Source organism: Neoarius graeffei, chromosome 13, assembly GCF_027579695.1.
Source record: "Neoarius graeffei isolate fNeoGra1 chromosome 13, fNeoGra1.pri, whole genome shotgun sequence".
In the NCBI taxonomy this organism is placed as follows: domain Eukaryota; kingdom Metazoa; phylum Chordata; class Actinopteri; order Siluriformes; family Ariidae; genus Neoarius; species Neoarius graeffei.
In genome coordinates this window covers 54,175,266-54,191,299 of record NC_083581.1, presented here as the reverse complement: position 1 = coordinate 54,191,299, position 16,034 = coordinate 54,175,266, and the positions used below count along the sequence as shown (strand labels likewise).

Below are 16,034 nucleotides of genomic sequence, written 5' to 3'. Positions count from 1 at the left end.
CCCTGCTCAGGAGAGTAGAGCAACTGAGCAGTGAGGTCGCTGGGTTGCGGAGGACTATGGAGGCACAGGCTGAAGTGTACAAAAATCTGACAGCAGCTACTGATGCTGTAAGCCGACGGATGACCGCGGTGGAGAGGAGCTGCTCCGTGGACCCGGCTGGGGCAGACACCTCTCAGGTATGGAGGAAGGCAGATCCCGCTCAGCAGGCAGAGATGGCGCTACCCCCTCCCGCTCTGGCGGCTACAGAGAGTACTCAGCCACTTACACCGGCCGAGTCACAGTCGTGGAGTGTTGTCGTGAGGAATGGAATCAAAAAGTTGACACCTAAGGAGCGACCCGCACTAGTGCGGGGGAAACGGGAGCAAAGAAAGAGGCCCCCTGGAATTATCGGCACAGGTGCAGAGGGTCGCATCTCTGTGATCACGACGAAGAGAGTGAGTATATTTGCCACTAGATTCTCTCCGGATGTAGATGCCGAAACATTGCGCTGCTATCTGTCTGAGAAATTGGCTAATGAGTCTGTGGCATGTAGGAAGATAGAATCGCATGGGAGCAGATACGGTTCATTTCATGTCACAGCAGACTGTAAAGAGGTGGCCGACATGTACAGTCCCCACATCTGGCCTGCTGGGGTGTATGTTAGGAGGTACTTTGAACCCCGCAGACATAGAGTCTCCTCTGACAAAATCCCTGTGGGGGGGGATGAACTGCTGCAATCAGGGAATAATGAAGCTGTGGCTACATCCTCCTAAGCTACCATGCGGGTTGTCTCTTATAATTGTCGTGGTTTGCGCATAGGGAACAGTGCAGGGGACAGGGCCCGACGAGCTGAGGTGGATAAATTCCTAGAAAATTGTGATATTTTATGTTTGCAGGAGACATTCCTCGCCAAACAGGATTTGGGAGGGCTGAACTGTATTCATGATGATTTTCACGGTGCGGGGGAGTCGACCACGGATCTCTCCCAGAGTATCATCAGGGGGAGAATCCCGGGGGGTGTGGCCATCCTGTGGCATAAAAAGCTTGACTCCGTAATTAATGTCGTCAGACTGGAAACTGACTGGTGCATTGGGCTCCAGGTCAGGATGTACAACAGGGAGTTTATTATTTTGAATGTCTATACACCGTATGAGTCTAGCCATAATGATGATGAATATGTTTGTAAACTGGCATTTATCAATTGTTTTATTGCCGATAACTGCTGCACAACTGTTTTTGTAATGGGAGACATGAATGCAGATATTTCTGATATTTCTTCCCCTTTTGCTAAACATATGCTAAGGATGTGTGATGAAAATAAACTGGTGTTATCTAGTCAGTTGCTTTTACCTGAGGATAGCTTCACTTACTATAGTGAGGCCCACAAAACAACAAGTTGGCTTGATCATGTGATATGCACTGCGGATGCTCATGCCACGCTGGAACATATGAAAGTACTTTATGATGCAACCACAACTGATCATTTCCCTATAGAGATTGTACTAGACACTGGTAGCCTCCCTGAGACTTTGAGGGAGGACAATATCGGAAATAGGGAAAAGGTTGACTGGATTAAACTTTCCTCAGAGGATGTATCTTTGTATTATGGAAGATCAGATGCGCTCTTGAGTAAAATAGAACTGCCTATGCATGCTATTCTATGCACCAATGTTAATTGTAAGAACATTCATCATTGTGTTGATCTCTGTGAGTTTTACAACTGTATTGTGGATGCCTTAGTAGAGGCTAGTAAACCGCTTCTCACTTATTTTAATAAAGCTAAGAACATTAAGCCTGGCTGGAACAGGTATGTTGCTGGCCCCCATGCAGAAGCTAAGGCGGCCCATAAGGCCTGGGTTATGGCTGGTAGACCTAGGCAGGGGCCTGTTTTAGAACATAAAAAGGCAACTAATCTAAGATACAAATATGCAGTGCGTTATGTGGGTAATCATGAGCAAGCCCTGAGAGCAGACCTCATGGCTGGGGAACTGCTTGACAATAATGTCATTGGTTTTTGGAAAGAAGTCAAAAACATAAATAGGGGGAAAACACCACTGCCATGTAACATTGAAGGGGTATCCGGTGGGGAAAACATTACAGAACTATGGAGGCAGCATTATGCTGCTCTATTCAACTGCATTAAAAGTGAACCTTACTGTACAGGTAATATAGAGGAGGAGGTGGTACACATCTGCCCCTCTGAGATTTTCCAAGCTATAAAGCAGCTAGCTGATGGCAAAGCATGTGGTTTGGATAATATCACTGCAGAGCACCTGAAGCTAGCTAGCCCTAGGGTAGCAGTGTTACTATCCATATGTCTTACAGGGTTGATGACACACGGCATCCTTCCAGATTCTATGCTGACCGTTGTCCTTGTTCCAGTTATTAAAGACAAGGCTGGCAAGGTAGGGAGTATGGACAATTATCGGCCTATTGCTCTGGCCAGCATATTGTCTAAAGTGCTAGAAAGGGTCTTAATTTACAAACTTGGGGACCTTATCTGCACTACTGATAACCAATTTGGCTTTAAGAGTAAGCACAGTACGGATATGTGTATTTATGCACTAAAAGAAGTTGTGGAAAAATACAGAGGGCAGGGGTCAACAATGCTGTTGGGCTTTATTGATGCTTCTAAGGCGTTCGATCGAGTGAACCATCATAAACTCTTCACTAAGTTGGAGCAAAGGGGTGTCCCAAGATGCATAATACGTATTTTGGCATATTGGTACGACAGGCAAACTATGCAGGTTAAATGGGGTAATGTATTATCCTCTCCCTTTAAAGTAGGCAATGGGGTGCAACAGGGTGGGCTTCTATCCCCAAGCGTATTTAGCCTGTACATGGATGACCTGTCAAGGCAGCTGAGAGAATGCAGAACAGGGTGTATAATAGGGAACACCTTAATCAATCATATCATGTATGCTGATGACTTAGCTATTATATCTCCCAGTAGTGCAGGATTCCAACTGCTCCTCAATATATGTTCAGACTATGGGGTCAAGTTTGACATAAAGTATAATGCTAAGAAGAGCATAGTAATGATATGTAGGACCAAGGAGGATAAACACCTTAACTTTCCACCGTTCCAATTATCTGGGCAAATCTTGTCTGTGTGCTCCAGTGCTAAATATTTAGGCCATATCATTAATGATAAAATGGAGGATGATGCTGATATGCTTAGACAGAGAAGGACTTTGTATGTCCAAGCCAATGTGTTGGTGAGAAAATTTTACTACTGCTCTGATGAGGTGAAGGTGAACTTGTTCAGAGCATACTGCACCCCTATGTACACAGCTCACCTCTGGATAAGGTATAAGAAGGAGAGTCTGCGCAAACTTCAGGTTGCGTATAACGATTGTCTTAGAATCCTGCTTAAGAAGCCCAGGGGTAGTAGTGCCAGCAAGCTGTTCTGTGAAGTAAGGGTAGCCACCTTTCAGGCCACCCTGAGAGGACTGATGTATAAATTCATAGGCAGGTTGCAGGGGTCCCAGAATAATCTCCTTATAGAGTTGACCAATCCTAGGTGCAGTTCTGTAAGATATCAATCCTATATATGGAAACACTGGTATCTGTGTCTATTGTAGGAGGGGTAAAATGATATTTAATTCTGTTTTTAATAATTGTACTTTTCTTAATGTATGTATCCTTTGTAGTAATGAACTTGTGCCAGTACTTTTTAATACGAGGTGATTTTGTACCTGATACACTGTACTGTATGTTGTGTATTTGTATTGTATGTTGTTTTTTTTTTTTAAATGTCAATGTTGGACGTTGGAGTCTGCAATAAAAACTTGATCTGATCTGATATATATATATATATATATATATATAAAATGACGGGCGGCACGGTGGTGTAGTGGTTAGCGCTGTCGCCTCACAGCAAGAAGGTCCTGGGTTCGAACCCCGGGTCCGGCGAGGGCCTTTCTGTGTGGAGTTTGCATGTTCTCCCCGTGTCCGCGTGGGTTTCCTCCGGGTGCTCCGGTTTCCCCCACAGTCCAAAGACATGCAGGTTAGGTTAACTGGTGACTCTAAATTGACCGTAGGTGTGAATGTGAGTGTGAATGGTTGTCTGTGTCTATGTGTCAGCCCTGTGATGACCTGGCGACTTGTCCAGGGTGTACCCCGCCTTTCGCCCGTAGTCAGCTGGGATAGGCTCCAGCTTGCCTGCAACCCTGTAGAAGGATAAAGCGGCTAGAGATAATGAGATGAATGAGATGAGATATATAATGACTATGTTTACACGAGCAGACATCCCAAGTCTCCCGTAAGTTCCGGGAGTCTCCCGCATATTGATAGTGGCTCCCTGATGCCCGCAAATTGGAGAATATCTCCCGGAATCTAGAGCAAGCGAGCAAGAGCGTGCAAGCGAAACAGTAATGTCTGCATCGCGCATCTTAGAATGTGTGCATATGACGGAGTGCGAGAAAGACTGTGTGTGTGCCTGTTCATGTAGCGAATGCTAGACAAAGAGCATCCTGATTGGTTTACTCAGCACAATAAGCCAATCAGCTTTCAGTGTGGGCGGGCTTTTATCTCTTCTCTCGAGGACCGAATTTTCAGTTCAGTCAGTGCAGCCTACAGGATCGTCATGGTAGAGAGAGAGCACGCACCCCAAAAAACGAAAATGCAAAACCCACTTCACCTCAGATTACACAAAAGAATCTCCCGGTCTAATAAGGGTCAAAAATAATGACAGTTTCGCGTGATGTACTGTTTGCAACACCCACGTGCAATGAACCGGTGCTACAGGTGCTCTAGCCCCTGCCCCTTTTCTGTTTGCTGTCCAAAGTGCCCTTTTCATAGGGACTGTTTTGTTGTTTTTATTTATTTTTTAATATTTGTAAAAGATAAGTTAGCTCCAACATCAATATTCTCTACAATTTGACAATAATATATGAAATTATAGATTTATAAAATAACGTTTTTCTATGTAAATGCGGGCATCAATCCGTGACGTCATGCATTCAGTGACCCTCTGTGCAGAAAGCGCATGCAGGCGGTTGACAGTGGGAGACGGTGCGAGGAACGGCATGGGAAGGTCACACTGAAAGTCTCCTTTCATTTCTTATCTGAACATGCAATATTGTGCAGCTTAGAACACAACAGTAAATGCGTAGGGTTGTTTATCATTTAATGAAGCCGCCTAGGCTATATTTAAACCGTTTGCTCCATCCATTTCATTAATGCGGCAGATTCGGAAACTTTAGTTTGAACGACGGCGTTAATAACATATTCTAGCAGCTTCGAAAACTTAAGGCTGAATGATGACGTCCACAACATATTCTATCAAGACTATTATGTTATAGTAGCTTAGGTTAGTTGAGTTAAAACATAGGGAAACGTTTTCTAAATAAGTGAAAGCCTGTATTATGCAAAGATGCCAAGGAAAGAGAGGATAAAGAAGCAGAAAGAGAAGGAGCTGCGGGAGGCAGCAAAAGGCAGTGGATCTCTGTCCAGTTGATACTACATGGGAAGTGTTGAGTGCTTTGCAACACCTCACTGAACAAAACAACTGGCAAACACGGAAAAGTCCAGAAGAAGCACTAGCATCTGTCAGGAAGCTTTGTGAGTTTTATGAGATTGAGGAAGAGGAGAAATTACTGACGGAACTTAAAGTCTTTCACTCCTCCTACTCTTGCCTCCCCAGTGTGGCATCCATGTGCTCAAGGAGAACAATGCCAACTTGGTTTTTCCAGAGCTGGCTGAGCTGCTGAAAATATATGGAACACTACCTGTGTCAACTGCAACGGTAGAGCGTTCCTTTTCAAAGTTAAAGCTATGAAGACAAAACTCTGCAGCCTTTGTCATGAAGAAAGGCTGTCAGACCTTCTTCTGCTGGCAATTGAGAAAGATATCCATATTGAATACAGTGTTGTCATAGACATTTTCAAGAACATGGCAAACCGAAGACTGCTGCTTTGAAGAATACTGCAGGATTTAGATGGATCTCACACACACACACACACACACACACACACACACACACACACAGAATGTTCAGTTGCAATTGAAATTTAGTTTTGAATAAAAAGTTAACTTGTCTGAAAAATTTGTTCCAAGTGCCCTTTTTTGAATGTTGAGCCCCTGCCCCTCCAAAGGTCTTTGCACGGCCCTGGTTTGCAACAATGATTTCAGCATTGCCCATGGTGGCTTAAATGATTGTAAAGGACATGTTGAGGTGAGGAGTGTCATTTCATGTGCATTATATTTAGGTCTACAACAGGCTGTCATGAAAAGACCAAACATATTGAAGATTTCTGTAAAGTAACAATGTATGAATAAGCAGTTTGCATTAATATAATATAATATAATATAATATAATATAATATAATATAATATAATATAATATAATATGCTTTCATATCTTTTAGGGAGCACAACATATTAGGGAGGCTAAGCGCAGGGAAGGCTGCTCCAATATATCTCAGTTCTTTTCATCAGAAAAGCACTCATTGAGAAGGTTACTACAGCTGAGGTGTATTTCACATCTTTTGTTGTTGAACATAATGTGCCATTCCATGTGTGTAGGCACACTGGCAAGTTCTCATCTCATCTCATTATCTCTAGCCACTTTATCCTGTTCTACAGGGTCGCAGGCAAGCTGGAGCCCATCCCAGCTGACTACAGGTGAAAGGCGGGGTACACCCTGGACAAGTCGCCAGGTCATCACAGGGCTGACACATAGACACCAGACAACCATTCACACCTACGGTCAATTTAGAGTCACCAGTTAACCTAACCTGCATGTCTTTGGACTGTGGGGGAAACCGGAGCAAACCCACGCGGACACGGGGAGAACATGCAAACTCCGCACAGAAAGGCCCTTGCTGGCTACGGGGCTCGAACCCGGACCTTCTAACTGTGAGGCGACAGCGCGAACCACTACACCACCATGCCGCCCCACTAGCAAGTTATTTAGGAAGATGTTTCCAGACTCAGAAATAGCAAGAAATTATGCCTGCTCCTCCACTAAGACAGCAGCTATGATGAACCTGGCACTGGAACCTGAATGTTCAGAGGATGTGTACAAATTAATCTGGACAGAAAAAAGGCCATACAGTACTTTGGTTAATGAAAGCAATGACATCATGTGTGAGAGAGAATGTGCTATTTTAGTTAGGTACTACAGTGAAGCACAGGATAAGGGGACAGGTGGATTTGTGGATATGCCAGTGTGCAATGATGCCAAAGCTGAAAATGTATTCAACTGCATTGCATCATCCATGCATGAAAAAGGCCTTGAATGGTCTAATTGCATAGGTTTCAGCAGTGACAACTGCAATGTTATGATTGGCAAAAACAACTCTGTCTTATCAAGAGTGAAAGCACAGGCCCCACATATATACAGTGTTGGCTGTCCTAGTCACTTGGTTAACATATGTGCCAAAACTGCTGCTAAAGAGCTCTCAATGTCACCTGAAGAATTGCTAATTGACATCTACTACTACTTTGAGAAAAGTTCAAAAAGAAGAGAGGAACTTAAATAGTTTCAGGACTTCTGTAATGTAGCCCAGCAGAGAGTACAAAAGCACTGCCCTACACGATGGCTTTCTTTGGGAAAATGTTTGGACCATCTACTTAACCAATGGCTTGCCTTTACTTCTTATTTTGAATCACATAGTGAGAATCAGAAGTCCTGTGATATTCAGAAGAGGCTGACAGACCCAGTTATGAAAATTTACACTTGCTTTCTCCACAATGTCACACAGTGTTTTGACAAATTTAATTTGATTTTTCAAAACAAGGCACCCATTCTTTTCAAATTAAACGACAGTGTTGAAGAGCTCCTGCATGACATAGCAAGCAGATTTATTGTGCCAAAGGTGTTGAGAGAACAGAAAGTGCAGGAGATAGACGTGAGTAACCCTGAAATCCACTGTGAAGATAAAGAGCTTTTTGTTGGGTTCTTGACAAAGAGGCACTTGCTAAGTGAGGAAGCCCTCCCCCCTTACAAGACAAAGCAATTCTTCAAAGATGCCAGAGCATTCTATGTCAGGAGCTTCCAAAAAGTAAAGGAAAAGTTCCTAATGAGAGACCAAATCTTGACAAATCTGTCAGTGGTTAATCCAGAGAGCCAAGATGATATGAAACGAGAGCAGATTTTGACTTTGGCTGAGAGATTCCCTAATGTGATGAAGGCAGATGCCAGAGAACAACTCCACTTGGAAGTCCTGGAATATACCTCTACCAATTTGGAAGCACTGGTCCCAAATTACAAGAATTTGTCAATCGATGAGTTCTGGGGGAAGCTATCCAAGGTAAAATCAGTAAGCTCAGGGCAGGTCAGATTCAAGGAGCTCTGCCAGTTAATGAAGGTGTTGTTGGTTCTGCCTAATTCCAATTGTGATGTGGAGAGAGCATTCAGTTTGGTGCGTCACATCAAAACTGAATTCAGGTGTCAGATGTCTCACAAACTCTTGTGAACCTGATGTCCTGTAAAATCAACAAATTCATTGACACAGAGTACTATGAGCTTGAAGTTTCAGGGAAATTGCTCAAGTCTGCAAAGCAAGCAGCATCAAAATACAATGAAACCCTGCAAAAGTCACACGAAAAGGAATAGGCCTACATTTAGGCTAAAAAACAGTGTTCTATTCATGTGAAGATATGAAAGGAAATTGGATCCTAACATGGAAAAGACATGGAAGTAGGCCTACGTTCTGGCTATGTCCAACCTATGTAAATAGTTACTGAAAAAGTTGTGTTCTATTCATGTAAAAGCAAAAATGAAAGGAAATATCATAAGTGTTGTTTTATATGGCTTGCTCTGTAACATGCTAGCAGTTAATTAAAATTTGTTGAAGTTACATCGCCCCCCTGTTATGTGCATCTTTATTTATTTTATTTATTTTTTTTTTTGGGGGGGGGGCGCATGACTTTTTTCCCATCAGCGGCGGGGGGGTCACAACACCTCCCTGAAATGAGTTTCTGCAGGTTGGGATGTCTGCACGAGTGTGCAGAGTAAGAAATTGTTTAGGTTAAAAAAGTATACAATGAAAAGATACAATGCCCACTATGAAAAAACAAAACAGCAGGATAAAATGCTTCGGGAAAAAACCTACTGGAAAACATCCTCCCTAACTGAATGCAAGAACTGAAAGTTAGAGCTACAATCTTGATATTTCAAACTTGATATGTCAAACAATTTTCTGCTTACAACTGTCAACTGTCCAACTGTCATGTCCATGGATTAAAGCAAAAAAAAATTATTTGACTGAAAATTTACGGGGGGGGGGGTTATGGGTGGATTTCAATGAAATTCTGAGAATGGTTAACTTAGAACTGATAACTTTATTATCAATTAATTAATGGATTAATATATTCAATTTATTGCACTTTCTTTCCATTGCTTCCGTATATTATTTTTTGTGGCAAACCACACAAATGCAAGCGCCTGGAATGTTTAGGTTTTTGCACCATGAACTAAATGGCTTTCCGTTTTCACCTATTTTGTACAGCCAAGCCTACCTCCACTTGTTTTTTACACCTTTATCGATGGCAGACACATCAGTGCCTTCTTTCGTGTAAAGCGCATCCATGCTGCTGAAACCGAAAGCAGAATGACATGCTCCTCTATGCTCGACGTCAATATAGAAAAAAGTTTGGATCTTCGCTTAAATTAAAATTAAAATTATAATTTGACCTTACTTTGTGTTGAATACGACTTCAAAAACAATTCAAGATTTTATTAAGAGAAATATTGTGGCCAACACAAGTGTTAAGTCACCTAAAAGATCACGTGAAGTTGGCTGCTATCTACTTTGCGTTCGTTCTCATTTTCCTCCATCATTTCATAGGCCAGAAACAGATGTTTTGACGTAATTTAACTTAGTAGGCTATGATTATTATTTAACCGTAGTCTTCTAGACATTTTGACTGTTTGGGGCATTGAACGCTGGTGTATGATTTTCAGGGAATAAAGTTTAGCGCATGTCGGAATATCATTGCGCTCGCAGCCTCCAACTCCTCAAACGTCCTTTAAATTGTGATATAACGTAGGCTATAAGCAGTGCTTAATTTGTAAAGTGGGAGGTCCCGGAGCGCAGAGGATGAGTGGCTCCGGTGTGAAAAAAAAAGAAGAGGGGGGCACGGGCACAGATGGGGGGGATGGGGGGGGGGATTCGTCCCACCCAGATTTAAATTCACCTCGTTCGGTCCCCCCCACTTATAGGGAGGAAAAAACGTCTATGCTGTCTTTCTTTGCATAAGGCAAACCTCACGGAAAAATCAAAAGACTAATTACCATTCGGTTTATTGAGGTGCACAGCAGTACATACATAGTTGCAACTGCGCAGACTGCACAGGTTGCGAGCTCGAGCTTGGTTGCTATGGTTACCCACAACAAGTTTGACAGGCATATCGGGGACAGCTCCTAGTTCAGGACCCCAACACGGCATGATGAAGGGTGCCAAAAGGCAGAAAACGATTGCATCGTTTTTAAAAAAAAAAAAGACTGTAAGTAAACTGTGCCTTACTTTATCATATCACCTTGCAATTTTTTGATAGTCTGTTCAAAGTAATGTCGTAGTGAAAGTAAAATCGTACGGAGTGATGTCTTTCTGGTAGCCTCCTTCTCTCGGTGGTAGCCTGTAGATACAGTGCTCAGAAGGCAGTTTTAATGTTTAATCTGGCGTTCCCTGCCATAATTTCAGCGAGCATATTGTTTCATAAGGAAACTTTGTGAAGAGTTGTTGACTGACTGCCGCTCACGCAACACACAGGCATAGTTAGAAAGTCAGGATGCACTGGTTTACACTTTACACACACACACGTAGCCCAGCCTCTCGCTATGTTTAACAGTTGGAACTTAGCGGTTTTAAAACTAGTTTTGCAGTTTTGCAATTTCTGTGCGTGATGATAATGTGTAAACTTTGGATTTCCATAGGCTATGTTAAAATGTTATCATTGTCCTGGCCTGCAGGTAGTTCCTGGTGATGGCAGTGAGGGAGGTGAAATAACATGTATACACACTACCGTTCAAAAGTTTGGGGTCACCCAGACAATTTTGTGTTTTCCATGAAAAGTCACACTTTTATTTACCACCATAAGTTGTAAAATGAATAGAAAATATAGTCAAGACATTTTTCTGGCCATTTTGAGCATTTAATCGACCCCACAAATGTGATGCTCCAGAAACTCAATCTGCTCAAAGGAAGGTCAGTTTCATAGCTTCTCTAAAGAGCTAAACTGTTTTCAGCTGTGCTAACATGATTGTACAAGGGTTTTCTAATCATCCATTAGCCTTCTGAGGCAATGAGCAAACACATTGTACCATTAGAACACTGGAGTGATAGTTGCTGGAAATGGGCCTCTACACTGTAAAAAATAGAACTTCATTTTTTTCTGCCCACACGTTGATATGAGTAAACAGAACTAAGATGACAAGAAAACACTATTAACTCGCAATAAGAAGTTGTCATATCAAGTTCTGAATGTATTCATCTGGAGACTTCTATAACTAAGTGAGCTCAACTTGTCTGGAAAAAACGGGGCACGCAACAGGGTTTCCCCGAGCCAGGGGCTGATAACGTCCGAAGCGGCTCGAGGGGCACTAGAGACACAACTCCACGCACGCTTTTGGAAGTGGATCAAATTCAGAAGCTCATCCCTCGCGTAATCATCAGGAACGAAGGTTAATCTTTTACCACTCAAAAATAATCGATAAACTAATCAACATTGCACATTGCACCGTTTTATGTGAAGTACAAAACTTATCTAGCCTATATCCTTGTACAGTCCGTTTTGAAATGACCGGCTAGTTTTACCTCAGTTTATGAATGTTAAAAGCCTGCTTTTTGTTGATGAGGCTTATTGATATATTGACTATTGATGTGTAGGAGGGCATCTATGTTCAGTTGTAATTACACTTTATTCATGTTGATTCAAACAACTGTTATATTGCCTGCTGCAAAAGGGTCTGTTGAAGGCTCTAGGTAGCTAATTGAAAACGTGGGTTGCACTTGTCGTTAGCGTGGAAGGTCTCCCTCCCTCCCTCGACGTTAGCTTAATTAACGTTGGCCTCAGTCTAAATTAGAAAAGCATAAACGAACGGGACTCGTATTATGTCTAGGTTCTACTCTTAGAGCAGGAAAAGGTGGCACATAAATGCTTGTTTGTTCTATCACAATGGAGACCGACTACTTGTTTATTTCACCGACGTTAGTCAGGACCTTAATGTCTGGGCATTTTAGGCAAATGTGGCGCCATTGAAAGCTTGTGCGTCCCATGGTTCGCAGTTTAGTGAGTGTGCTTGCAGAATAATAGTGTTACTTTAATTATAATAATTACAACAATTTCGGTTCGGTCACCATACCAATATAACAGAAGTATGGCAAGCTTACGATCCATTTCCTACTTCACATAAGCCTCATCAACAAAAAGCAGGCTATTTTAACATTCATGAAATGAGGCTAGGTGCAATGTGTGATGTTTAAGATGGCAGTGTTTCCTGCTAATGCTTTCCGACTGCCAAACACTTAAAACGCCAAAACTGTACTGTAAATTATAAAAGTATTATATTTGAATTGTTTGAATGGTTTTGCTCCAGATTCTGTTGATAGTCAGATGTTTTTATTCTTCATTGTTGGGTTTTAACCGCCTTAATTAAACTAACTAGTTTCCCCATGTTTTTTCGTGATGCAATGCAGAGAGTGTAAATTCATCCACCCGGATGTCCAGACCCTGCTGAAACATTATCTCCTGAGACACTGAGGGGGTCATCAAGGTAAGAATTGGCCTTGCCTTTATCCTGACTGTGTGTGCACCTTCCGCTCATCAAGTACTCTAAAATCTCATCTTTCACGCTACCATAAAAAACCCATACAATTCACACCACATCAAATTTCAGTTGTGAGCATTGTGCTTTCAAAGATGTCTGCAGTTTAAGTGCATTTTTTAGCCATCTCGGAAGACATTTGAAGAGTGGTGAACTTGTAACATGTCCATTTGTTGGCTGTGCCTATAAAACAAATAAGTTCACCAACTTTGCCAATCACAAAAGCAGGAAGCACAAAAATCATACAGCCAGAGACCTAAAGTCAGCCGTTTCTACCATGCATTTTACATAGGATTTTGCCAGAGGATGAGACATTAATGGCTGTATTTTTAATTATTTTGAGTGAACAATATATTGAAACGGTTATATAAGCTGTACAGTAACTACTTTTCATTGTGTCAAAGTGAAATTTCTTTAATGTTGTCCCATGAAAAGATATACTAACAAATCTGCAGAAATGTGAGGGGTGATGGTTTAGAACAAGGAAGTAGTTCGTTGTTGTCGAGAGGACCAATCACAGTGGCTCTCTTTTGACTGTTTGCTGTAAAGTTCATCCAATTACATTTTCTGGAATTTCATATAGAAGCTTTGAATGTAAGACTAAATGCATTCCACAGATTTATGTTGTGTACAGAATTAGAATTGCTGCCTCACACCCAATACAGCCATCATATTTTGATGCTGGATTTCTTAAAACATCCAATTTGATAGTGGATACTTCATGTAGTTGGCTTTAATACCCTGCCAGGTGGTCTTCAGTGGGGAGTACCAGCTAATGTCACTAAGTGTTCAAAAGAGCATAGTTGTAAACAACTGGACTTCATTTTGGGTCTGGAAGATGCTTCACTTCACATCCGAATGGTATCTTCACTTCTAGCCAGTACTGAAGAACCCTTTCGGATGAATGAAACAACTTTAAAGCTCCAAACAGAAGTCCAGTTGCTTACTACTAAACACAGTTTACTGACATGGCCTAAATGAATAACAATATTCACTGACATGCCACTAAATAAATTCTGTATCTCTGTGTGCCCAGGTGACGGCGATAGCAGAACATAGGAGGAGAGTGGCCTTGGAAGGATTGCCCATTTACCTCAAGGAGGATGCATCAAATCTTTTCAAGACATGTCTGGTAAGAATCAATTTATTCTCTGATACTCTCAACATGTGATAATGTTGGGCAATGTGCACTGTGGCAAGAAGGTTTGCTTTGTCCCCCAGCACAGTGTCCAGAGCTTGGAGGAGATGCCAGGAGACATGCCAGTACATCAGGGGACGTGGAGGAGGCAATAGGACAGTTTACAACCCAGCAGCAGGATCGCTATCGCCTTCTTTGTGCAAGGTGGCACAGAAAAACCACTGCCAGAGCCCTGCAAAAAGAGCTTTGCAGGCCACTGATGTGCATGTTGATGCTCAAATGGTCAGAAACAGACTTCATGAGGAGGGTATGAGGGTCTGGTGTCCACACGTGGTTCCTATGTTTACAGAGTGGCACCGTAGGGATTGATTTGCATATACCATAGAACATCAAGATTGGCACATTCACCATTGGTGCCCTGTGCTCTTCACAGATGAGAGCAGTTCACACTGAACACATGTGACAGACATGACAACGTCAGGAGATGCCATGGAGAATGGTATGCTGCCTGCAACATCATTTGTGAAGAGCACAGGGTGCCAATGCAAGAATATGTAGATTTTGATGTTCTCTCATTTATGCAAATCGCTCCATACGGTGCCGCTCTGTGAGCATAGGCCTCACGTACCAGGCCCTCATACCCTCCTCATGAAGTCTGGTTCTGACCATTTGAGCATCAACATGCACATTAGTGGCCTGCAAAGCTCATTTTGCAGGGCTCTGGCAGTGCTCTTTCCGTGCCACCTGGTACAAGGAAGGAGAAAGCAATTCCGCTGCTGGGTTGTAAACCGTCCTATGGCCTCCTCCACGTTCCCTGGTGTACTGGCATGTCTCCTGGCATCTCCTCCACGCTCTGGACACTGTGCTGGGGGACACAGCAAACCTTCTTGCCGCAGCACACATTGTGTCATCTTGGATGAAGAGCACTACCTAAGCAAATTCAGTGGGTGAAGGAGATTGTCACGTGGTACCTACAAGGGTGTGAAACTGTCAAAATGCACATGTGACCAAAAAAATCAGCCAGAAAGGATGAAAAAAGAGAAATGGCCTGTGTGGGGTGTATTTTGGTTATTACCTCTACTTTCTACCCATTGCTTGTTAAATTTGCTCAAAATGGATTCATAATGAGCGTTGCTTCATTACTAACTGGACTGGCTGGTATCACAGAAGTATGATTGACTTGGAGTTGCATTGCATGGTTTTGGTGTTCCCTTTATTTATTGGAGCAGTGAATTTCATTCACACATTCAGTAATGTCTTCTGTCTTTGCACACTCTCAGGACACAGATGAAGAGGAGGATTACACCAAAGGTGTAAAAATTGCCATACTGACAGTCTTTGAGGATGATGTAGCATCCGTTACGTCCCTACCTACGGTCATCAACATTGGCGTGATTTTGGAAGAGAGTGTCATCGTTCAGGGCATAAAGGACCTTCCTTCAGCAGTCGCATACTTGTTTGGCCTGCTGTATTGCATCAACATGGAATACCCCAAAAACCTGAGATACACTTTTGAGGTTTTACAGAAAGTTTTCCTTGACATGGGAGCACACTGCTGCTCTGCACGAGCTCAATCACTCCGAGGTAAAATGCAGAAATGTCTGCGCTAATGTGGCAAGTCCATTTCTCTCTATCTCTCTCTCTCTCTCTCTCTCTCTCGGAGCTGCAAGTCAGGTGAGGGCAAGAGGCGGTTGTTGAACAGTTGTTGGTTTGTTGAACAGTTAATTGATTGTTTTATACGGATTTTTACTTGTTAATTGTTTAAGGGCTTAAGGTTTATTTACTAAATACTACAGGTCACACCACTGTGTATACAGTAACTGCTTATGTTTACAAGTCCTGTATGTGCTAAAATGTGTGTTTTGAGACTATTTTGATCAATTCAAAAACCTGAGATACACTTTTGAGGTTATACAGAAAGTCTCTCTCTCTGTGATGGGTGTTTTTAAGCGTATTTTTTAAGCGTATTCAGTGAAATGTGTTGAAACTGTTTTGATCAAATTTAGTAAGAGTCATTTGGAAGAATGTCCCAGTTGCCTTTCCACTTTACCTGGTTTGAAACCCCCAGTGCATGTTTTTTTGCATACTGTTAGTATGTGTTTAAAATAAAGGAAATGGTTGTGCACATGAATTGTCTATTTG

General features: G+C 42.3%; 1 protein-coding gene and 1 long non-coding RNA gene across 2 annotated transcripts in view; one reads left to right on the top strand and one right to left on the bottom strand.

Moving 5' to 3' along the window:
* The window catches only part of ntsr1 (neurotensin receptor 1 (high affinity)), an 83,077-nt gene that overhangs the window by 53,976 nt on the left and 13,067 nt on the right, over window positions 1-16,034 (bottom strand). The gene's annotated exons all lie outside the window — the stretch shown is intronic.
* LOC132896174 (uncharacterized) lies at window positions 12,620-15,511 on the top strand. The gene is made up of 3 exons (XR_009655954.1): window positions 12,620-12,703; window positions 13,791-13,886; window positions 15,173-15,511. It is a non-coding gene; the product is annotated as an uncharacterized LOC132896174 (long non-coding RNA).